Source organism: Nematolebias whitei, unplaced genomic scaffold (assembly GCF_014905685.2).
Source record: "Nematolebias whitei isolate Nwh7 unplaced genomic scaffold, NemWhi1 Nwh_scaf_182, whole genome shotgun sequence".
Classification (NCBI taxonomy): domain Eukaryota; kingdom Metazoa; phylum Chordata; class Actinopteri; order Cyprinodontiformes; family Rivulidae; genus Nematolebias; species Nematolebias whitei.
In genome coordinates this window covers 23,844-32,566 of record NW_023618727.1, presented here as the reverse complement: position 1 = coordinate 32,566, position 8,723 = coordinate 23,844, and the positions used below count along the sequence as shown (strand labels likewise).

At 37.7% G+C, this 8,723-nt stretch overlaps 1 long non-coding RNA gene across 2 annotated transcripts in view; it reads left to right on the top strand.

The window, feature by feature from the left end:
- Positions 1–288: 288 nt before the first annotated feature.
- The window catches only part of LOC119429248, a 20,694-nt gene continuing 12,259 nt past the window's right edge, over positions 289–8,723 (top strand). Inside the window, exons 1-4 of one of the 2 annotated variants that reach the window (XR_005187751.1) lie at positions 289–365; positions 735–811; positions 1,708–1,834; positions 5,289–5,312. This is a non-coding gene — a long non-coding RNA (uncharacterized LOC119429248). Of the gene's footprint in view, positions 366–734; positions 812–1,707; positions 1,835–5,288; positions 5,313–8,723 lie in introns of those variants that run through there. The other variant, XR_005187750.1, reaches the window with a different exon arrangement.

Sequence of the window (8,723 nt, the reverse complement as noted above, 5' to 3'; positions counted from 1 at the left end):
GTTGATTGAAGTCCTTCTTGCTGGTCCATGTTCAGAAATGATTTTTAATGTCCGCCTGTGAATATGATCCATAATATTTGACTTTAGTCTCTGTTTTGTGGTTATTTGTATGTTCATGATGTGAGAATGTTCAATTGTTTTCCCTGAAGTTTCCATTAATATTAAAACAAAACTCTTAGTTTCCAGTGACCAGTCTCACTTCAGGCTGACTGTAGAACATCTCCAGATGTTGCTCACCAGATGTCACCAAGATCTCATGTGGAATTCAAAATAAAGGCCCTCCAAAGTTGGACATTTTCCACAGAATTGTCCCTAAGTTTCTGTGTTTGTTGCTCGTTCTTCAGGATGTTGTAGAAACAGCGAGGGTAAGTACGGCTTTACCAGAAATCACATCATTAGTGCAGAAAATTTATTGTCTCGTTGAAATGCAACATAGTTCAAGTAAAAACAGGAATGTTTCATTTAAAATCATTTATATGTTTAATATTTTAAGTGACAATAACCATTTGGAAAAATAAAGTTCAAATTGTACATTAATGTCAGAAATGACATTTATATCATTTTAACATCAAGTGTTTGTTTTTCCTGGTAAATGTTGAGAATTACAAGAGCTTTGTGTTATTTGTCCATGTCGACCAAAATCACTGGAGGTTTCTGGTTAGTGTGCATAAAAATGATACTTGTTGTTCTCTCAGAACATTTTAATTTAAAGTTTCATGTTTTGATTTGTGCAGAAACTCTGTGAACCACACAGTCTTTCTGGTGGATCAAGTTCAGCAGAAGACGATTCAAAAGCTGCAAAAACATTTAGGTAAGTATTTATTAAGAGACAGAGGAGAAAAGTCTAACACTGAATTATATCTGGTGAGCTGCTTTTAAAATGATTTTAGTTGCTGTTATGGCCATGAAGGACAGAGTGCACATTTTATTCAAGTTTGATTCAGGAACATCATAAATTACACATGAATGTTTTTCACTGAAACTAAATGAATCTTCAAACTTGTTCCTGATCATTTTGAAAGAGATTTAGTAACAACTTGAGTTGGACACATCATGCCAGTGTAAGGACGACACGTGTTCCTTGTGTTGTGGCTCCTACAAAGTTTCTGAACACTTGAAGTCGTCCTGCTACATTTATTAAACATCAAATGTCTCTACAGCTTTCTGTTCTTTGATCAAATAGATTTTCTGAATCATTAAACTTCATTTCCTTCAAACTACTAATTGGTTTAGATTTGTTCAAAAACCCACATTTCTCTAAGTCAATTGATCAAAACGTGCACGTTATTAAAATGCAGTCAGTTCTCACACTCACTGTTAAAGTCTAATAGAAAATAAATCAGTCAGAGTTCATTTAAATGTTGCTCATTAATTGTTCTTTTAATTGTAATTAGAATATTTAGCTGATGTTCAAATCAGTTCCTACAACTTGTGTTTCTTGAACAATTAGTTTCAAATATTTACTGATTCTATTAAAAGCTGCAACAGAGTTGAGCTGAACTGAAGGAGAGCGCGTCAGAAAAATGTGATTGTGTGACGTTAAATAGAACGGAGGCGTCGTGCTCCAGCCGCTCCAAAAGGATGGAAATATCTGCTGGGACATTGTTGTGGTAGTTGTTCACTGGAAAGTTGGTGAAACTTCATGTGTGGAGCTTTTGTTACTTGTTTATTGTTTGTACCTTTTCTTATGGTTTCTATATTTTTTAGATTGCCAGAGAAGTGATGAAGACTTTCCTGATATTCCAGCATCAGGTTTGAAAGATCCAAACTGGAAATCATAAAGTAAAGAGGAATGGGTCAACAGATACCGACTGCATCAGGTTTGGTCCTGAAGGTTTGATTTCAACATTCTAATAGACTTATGCATTATTGTCCAACAAGGAAGTGACTAAAAATAGTTCACTCTGAAGATAATAATATTTTAAAGTACAAAGGTTGTTAAGAAGGTGAAGAGGAGACGAATAATATCTGATTAGTTGAGCTGAGAAATGAAAAGGCTGAATGTGATTCAAATAAGTGATAAAGTTCACAATCACATTTGACTCTTCAAGAGAATTGTGTGTAAATAAATCAAACAATGATGTGTTTGAAGCTTTAAGGTCAAAATGCAGGTAAATCCAGTCAGAAATGTTCTTTGTATAAAACTAAACACTAGAACTCGACCTGACTGGATAAATGTGGATCCAGCAACACAATTCCCTCAAAAACTACGTTTCTACTGCAGCTTTGCAAAGTATTACTGCGTGAATGTAAAATATGTCGTATTTAATTGTAATATGTTTCTTCTGAGTGTTTTGTCTGGCTCCATGTTACTTCATTAGTTGGGTCCATGTTTGGTTTGTGATGGAACAGAACTCCACAATCAAATCAAACCATCCAGTGGCTCTATTGTTGTGACGATGCATCCCATGATGTCCACTTGTGTTCAAGTGTCAGCTCAGTTTGTGTACAAGTACTAGATTGTATGATGTGTTGAGTGTTGTATCACAGTTTCATGGTGGCTGGCTCTGCCTTCAGCAGGAGCAGTTCTGTTCGCACTTTCATGTTTTACCAGAGCTCTTTGTAATTATATTTTTATAAAGTATGCTATATTTTAAAACTACACACATATTTTACATCCAACATGTAGATTTTTATTCAATAACAATAAAATGAAGTCAGCTCTTCTTAAAGAAGGATGTGACAGTGTGAGGTTTGAAATGTTATTTTTCTTATTAAATGTAACAATAGACATCATTATGATGATGTCACTTTTAAATGTGACTTGAATTGTGTTTGATTTGTGCAACAACTGTTCCATGTGATCTCTGCAAACCCACCTGGAGCACGGCCTCCAGGGAGACTAAATAATCAAAGAACAAAACTATAATGATCCAAAGAGGAATGACTTGTGATCTGAAACATAAAGATCCATGAAATCATGATGAAAACACACTGATCGTGACATCATCACAGAGAAATCACCTTCAGTGCTCTTTATGAAATGGAAGAAGTTACAGGAAGCAGCTTTATGTCGTCCACATGACGTTTATCATTTGAAATGATGGAGTCATTTTTACATTCACATATTAATAACAGCTTTATGGTGAGAGTTACTGATCTAAACAATTGTAAAATAGTGTAAATTCATTAAAGTATGAAGGAGATGAAGGTGTAACATTCCTTGAACTCATCAGAACATCTGGTCATAGTGGATGTAGTTTGAGCGTTTGAGTCAAACTGTACAGATGACCTTATGAACAATCTCAGGTTATTGTGGGAGATCATTTGTGATCTGTTACCTCTTGAAATATGTTTTGAGGATGACTCTCAGCTACTGCCACATCAGCTGCAGTTCAGTATCTGACACACTCAGTACTTGTGATTTGTGGTTCAATTAGCTGTGGTGGCCATCTTGAATAGGTCGACTCCTAAAGATAGATTTACTTACAAATATTACTTTTAGAGACTTTGACTCAAATCAATCACTAATTTCATAACATCATTTGAGAATGTAAAGGATAAATAAAGAATCATTTTAACTCGGATCAATGAGATTTCTAACTTATTGAGCAGATCTGGTGAGACACGTGAGAAATCATCAAGGTCAAACCAGTCTCTCATCTCCACTAGTGATGGTCAACAAATTGAACTTGTATCTTCATTCAAATATCTGGGATTTTTAATTGATGACAAATTGTCTTTTAAAGCTCATATTCAGTTTACTGTAAATAAACTGAAGCTTTTACTTGGATTTTATTGTCAGAATAAATCCTGCTTTTCTTTTAGGGTAAAACAGAAATTGGTGGAGTCAACTTTTCTTCTGATTATTGACTATGGTGATGTATTATACATGAACGCCTCTGCTCAATGTCGTCACATGCTGGATAGCGTGTATCATGGCACTTTGTGGTTTATTACAAATTATGGAGCCCTAACTCATCACTGTCTCTTGTAGGAAAAGGTAAAATGGCCGTCTCTGCATGTACGTCGGCTTGACCATTGGTATGTTTTGATTTACAAGACTGTTCTTAAGTTGACTGCACCTTATCTTTCATCTTTGTTAACTTTAAACAACACGACCTACAGCCTCCGGTCTCAAGACTTTTTAAATTTTAGTTTATTTTAATCCTCGTGTCAGAACAGAAAGGGCCAAGAAAGCCTTTAGCTTTTCTGCTCCAACCTCATGAAATAGTTTACAATCAAAGCTTAAACTTGGAACATTAGTATCTCTGAATGTATTTAATACCATGATAGATCCTTTTTACTGAAGTTGCAGAAGTTTAATTGTTTTAATTGAGTTGTTTGTTATTTAAGTCTATGTTTATTCTGACTATGTGTTGTAACTGTGTTTTTTACTGACTGTTTTTTTTCCTCTCTCTGTCAGTCTTGACCAGGTCTCTCTTGTAAAAGAGCTCTTTTGATCTCAATGGAACAAACCTGGTTAAATCAAGGTTATGATGATGATGAAATGGTTCCACGAGCAGCTCTGAGGCTTGAATGAAGAACTCCTGGAACATGCCGGGTCCTGTTTGTGAATGAGAACTGGTTCTCAAACATTTCACCTGGTAAAATCAGATCAAATCAAATGTCAGAGAGAACAACTAAGTCCATGCTCAATAATCCAGGTTTACAATCCAACATTTTTCAGTCAGGTCATCTGGACAGTTTCAAGAAACTCCTCCCTCACTGAATAGAAACACAGCCCCTCACGTGCTGCTTTACACAAACTTACTAACGTCGTGAAGGCAGCACAGCTGAAGAGGATTATTATTTAATATATGTAAATAGTTTATTTCTTAGACATTTATTTTGTACAGTTACAGCTGTTTGTTAATAAATGTGCCTGTGTGACAACTGGGACAAAGCTTTGACTCTGAAATATATTTTTGTTATTAATTTATGGAAAGAAAAAACATATTGAGATATATATCATATATCACTATTTATCTTAAAATATTGAGATTATTTTAAGAAAATATTTTGGTCCATATCGCCCAGCCCTTGAACAAACAAATGACCACACAAAACTGTGACAAAAACAAAAATATTATGGATCCATATTCACAAGCGGACATTAAAAAATTATGTTGTAGTTTGGCAGCAAATATGACATCATTCACAGCTTTTATTTTGAAAACACTTGCATTCATTACTACTGTAATTCATAGTGTTTGCTTGCACAACAGAACCATCATTTTGGAAGTGGAGGCTGCGTGACGGCAGTTTTTTACTGCCTGATGTTCTCAGAGTTGGGGCAGGAGCTACATGTCAGACCACCACCAACCACACGTTGTTTTCTGTTACAGATGAAGTTCATGTTAATAAATGGAGTGAAGCTGAGAAGAGTTCCTGGGTGAGTGATCCATCAGTTCGCTGGTATCAAACCAAACGTCAGGGTTACATAGGTATGTATTTATGTTCGTATTTAGGTATGTATTTATTTACTGCAGTTTAGTCCCTGTTTACACGGACACGATGGGGGGAAACATAGGTTTTTTCATATGTTACTTGGAGGAAAAGATCTGTGTTGACACACAAATTTTGTGTTTACATGCAACCTGAGGAATCTCCCCCCGCCCTCCTGAATCCTCTGTAGTTACCTGTACCTGAATCCTCTGTAGTTACCTGTAGTTACCTGTAGTTACCTGCAGTTACCTGTAGTTACCATGCCGGGTCATTAGTTGGCGCTGTGAATTTTGTACATTCACCTAATGTGCATGCTTGCTGCCTTGGCCCGCTCCTTTCCTCTGGGCTAAAAGCTCAGCTAACAACATCTGAAGTTAAAGCTGGATTTTGGATGAGAGTCGACAGATTCTTACTCCAAGTGGGACCGCTTCATCTAACAGCTCCACTCCGGTCGCTGAGCGGACCAGAACCGAGTCGACAATGATGTCGAACTTTACTCCATGATAGTCAGTAGCCGATTTACTGCAGGTAAATCAACGTTCTCAATAATGTTAGCTTGTGTTTACTTCGGTTACAAAACAACCAACTGAATTTTTATTTTTCCTGCGAGGAGAAGCTGTCCTCCCACCAGGCGGGCCGGTTCTGAACGAGCCTCGGCCCAGGTGCAGTGCAGGAGGACAATGGATCATTAGCACACAGGCTGTGCTAATGATCCATTGTTAGGCTGATGGTCCTTCTTGAGCATGTGATCAGCTGGTTTTGGTTGTCAGCAGCAAAACTGGTTGATTCACTCTGAGACGGTGCTATTTAAGAGACTGAGCTGAATACAGCACCTCAGACTGAGGAAGTCTCTCGGATGAGAGACGAAACGTTTCTACATTTTTTGTTGATTTGCTTTGTTTTGTTTTTTTGAATGTCCAGAGGACCAGATTGAACTTTTTTAGAACAAACAAAAACTCACAATGTCATCAACAAGTTTCATTCAAAATAATATTTTAAGTGGTTTTACTGTGATATATACATACACAGAATGTCATAATAACTTCTGTAACTAAAATCAGTTAAATAGTTTTTTTTTACCCAGCCCTGGTGGACGATACCTGAGTCAGAATCCAAGCTAAGGAAGTAGAAGTGTTCACCAGACATGCAGGGTCTGATGGTGCTCTGATAAACACTTTGGTAACAGTTCCTATTTTAAATGTGCTATACAAATAAATCTAACTTGACTCTGGCGCTGTGCCAGATCACTGGTGTACCTGCGGATAAAAATAAATAGAGTTCACCAAGAGATTTAACAGACATTTCTCTGGATCTAACAGAGGTGCAGCTTACACTCCCAACCACACTAGATAGTCCTACTAACCTGTCAGAAGAAGTGTGGTGCCTGGCCTTGGGTCTTGGTAAAACTATGATTCAGATCCAGCAGTGGTTCTGTGTGCTGTTGAATGTCTCTGTTTCCTGGGCTGCTTTAATGTACGGGCTGACCTGGGCTGAAGTCCAGGGGCCTACAGCATTGGGGGGCCTGTTGTTTTGAGGTCACGTGATGAGCTGAAATACATCGTTTTGTAACTTGTCAGGTTTTCTGTCAATCATTTCAGATGCATGTTTGTGGTGCTGATCCAAATAAAAAGTGACCCACGTGGACTCACTGGCCATGAGATGACCAATCAGAATGTGTGTTGCTAGAATGGAGGCGTGTCCCTCAATGATTGACGTGACAGCTGTCCACATGTCGTGGAAGACGTTCAAGAGCGGTGTTCAAAATAAAAGAACATATTTGTCAGAACAAGTTTGAAAAAGAACTGGAGACCATATTGAAGCTGCAGATTTTTAAAAACATCTGTCAGAGAAGCTGAACCCACAGAATGACGTTCACTGATTCTTCCACCATCTGAGGGAGAGGAGGACGAGGCGTGGCCCCCGCAGGTGATGCTACAGTATATTAGCTGGAGAGGAGCAGACAGGTGGAGCTGGGGAGAAGGGAGGAGCACAGGAGGAGCAGAGAGACGAGCAGGCAATGAGACACATCTGATGACTTTTATAACAGTGACCCACGGGAGCGTGCACAGCCTGTCTCTGTATAATTTGCTGTTTCTGTTGCTTTAGTTTTTGGAAATAAACAATATTAACACTAAAATAGGTATATTTGAACAAAACTATAGCAAAGGTGTGTCTCTGATTAACTTGTCTTTATTTTTTTTTTTTGTCCAAAACCCTCCAAATGTTCTCAGGAGTCAGTTTTAAATGTTTCTAGTTCATCATAATTTGCTAATTTGAGTCCTACACTGTATAAAATCATTAAAAACATGGTTTGGGGGATATGGATGAGCTAAATTGACTTTATGAAAAATGTAATGTATTTTGAAAGGGTTTTTTCCTCGTAACACCTTTGTAAAGAATTCACACAAGACAAGCGTAAGTGTCTTAAAAAAAGTCCTCTACAGAGGTGGGAGTTCTGCTCGACGAAACGTCAAGAGAAGAAGTCCGACCTTCTGCCTGTGACGCTCGTATTTTATTAGGTAGAGTGGGGTGTGGGAAACAAGGCACAAATCAGCAGATTCAACTTCTCCGACGCAGCAGAGACACAAAATATGATTAAACCATAGACAGTTTGATACGGAGGCAGGATAGCAAGGTCAGAACAAAACAACAGCCATGGTTGTTTAAAAACCCAAGGTCTGTGGTCTTAGAACACACACATGAGCTGCAAACAAAACTCTGGATGTCTGGTGTTTCAGCTGGGCTTCAGTTCACACAGCTGGAGTTTTAAACAAATAGTAAGAAGTCAAACAGTTTTAAATAACATTTTTTTAATCATCCAACATTCCCTACTGTTAATTATTTAAAACTAAGTTTTACCATAAATAAGTCAGAAATTTATGTGGGCTTCACGGTTAGCTGAAGATTCTGTGTGAATGCTGTGGGAAAAAAAACCCAGGGCTCATGGTAAGAGCGTGGGAGGAAAACACGTCATCACCTCAGGCCCTTCTGACGGTGACCTTGGACACACAGGTTCACTCAGCATCTTCAGCTTGTGGGCCCTCGGAACAAGTAAATCAAAAACAGAAAATAGAACAAAAATCACTCAAAAACTAAAACCAAGCAAAAAGAGAGTTTATGTGGGCTCTTTATGAGCGAGCAGTAGTTTTTTTTATGAACTGCAAAGATAATCAGGTGAGAGAAATAAAATGCTGTAGAAATTCTGTAGAGTATAAAAGCAACAATCTGTTTGGCTAAATTATCACTTTAAGCTAATCTAAAATAATAAAGATAGAGAATTTTTTTTTCTTGCTACTCTTTGGTGAAATCAGACGTGTTTTCCCTCTCCCCCCCCC